We start from the raw sequence: 1,552 nt of genomic DNA on the forward strand, positions 1-1,552 counted from the left end.
TCTACTACTACTACTACTACTACTACTACTACTACTACTACTACTACTACTACTACTACTACTACTACTTCTGATAATGATGATGATGATGATGATGATGATGATGATGATGATGATGATGATGATGATGATGATGATGATGATGATGATGATATAATAAGCCTCTTGGCCTGGCTCGCACTGAGTCCCTCAAAATCTTATATCTTGTACTCTGTGGACATAATGCAACTACTTTCCTTGAAGGTGTTAACTTACGTTTCCTGATGGTGTCAGCGTGAATTAGACTCAATTGCTGTGTCTTCGAAGATAGATGAACGGCTTTGTAAAAAGTCTTAACTTTTTGCTGAAAAAACCCGAATGGCAAAACAAGCAGTTTTGGAGAGCCCAACCTGCCCAACTGCTCCTTGTTTGCAGGTGAACTAAAAATGTCCTCCAGACGGAGCTCTTGTTGGCAACACACGTTCACAGTACATTTCATCGGTCTTGAAGCTCACTCCAGCTTTAAAAAAATTAATTGTTTTGGTAATTTTTTTAAACGGTGTTCGCAACTGCATAAGGTCATAATATGAGTGCGCGGGACACATTAAACATTTTCAGTTTGTAGGAAATTTGGAATTTTGCCTGGGTGGTGGCCGAAGCCTACTCTTATCAATGTTTGGGCCACCAAGGGATCGTTAACGTGCACAACTTGCACGCGGGACCTACGAGGCTTTTCACCCTTATCCGAGAAGGCTAGGTAGATCGTATCAACCATAAGACCAGGGGTGTGGCTGAAAGACAGCCGTAAACAGGAGCCAAGGAGTAGCAGTAGATAGGCAGGAGAAAGAGGAGGGGGCTAAGGAGGTGAGGGGGCGGGGGCAGAAAGTGGAAACGAAAGCAGACGACCGAACATTGTAGACAGCAGCAAAGAAAGTGAAGGAGAAAATTTTAGAGAATAACATTTTCCGTCGCTATCGAGATTGGACCCCAGGATATATTGAATGAGAGGGGAACATCTTAACATCCAGACCCTGAGAACCCCCTATTTTGGCTATGATGTCGACGGAGAAAACGCAACTTGATAGATTTATTTTTGCCTAAACGCAATCTGCATAGACTTCAGTAATGCTAAGTTGACTCACAAGTCTCGTCTTACCAGGTGACAAGAATAATAAAATGTTGCACTAACGAATCATACATCATACGGTGTGCCGACGTCGTAAAACAGCAGACGGTTCCAGCAAAGAGCAGGTGTGGAAAAAAAAGAAAACAAGAAACATGTTAAGCTATATAAAAGGCAAAGCATAAAGTGAGGCAGTCTAGAAAAGGATTTTAGAAATGAGAATAAATGGAGTTACTTGGTAGAGTTGCCTTGCATCCTTCCTCTGACTTCAGACCTCAGGCTGAAAGAATACTTGGTATTTTGTATGGAGATATGGTAGAATATTAATCTGTGTGGAACATTATACTGATATGGCAAATTCTGTCTTGGGAAAAATAGTCATACCAATCTTTGAACTGCGAAAGCATGTGCGAAGGGAGAGAGATAGATAGATAGATAGATAGAGAGAGA

The sequence above is a fragment of the Aplysia californica genome, unplaced genomic scaffold (assembly GCF_000002075.1).
Source record: "Aplysia californica isolate F4 #8 unplaced genomic scaffold, AplCal3.0 scaffold00006, whole genome shotgun sequence".
Taxonomy (NCBI): domain Eukaryota; kingdom Metazoa; phylum Mollusca; class Gastropoda; order Aplysiida; family Aplysiidae; genus Aplysia; species Aplysia californica.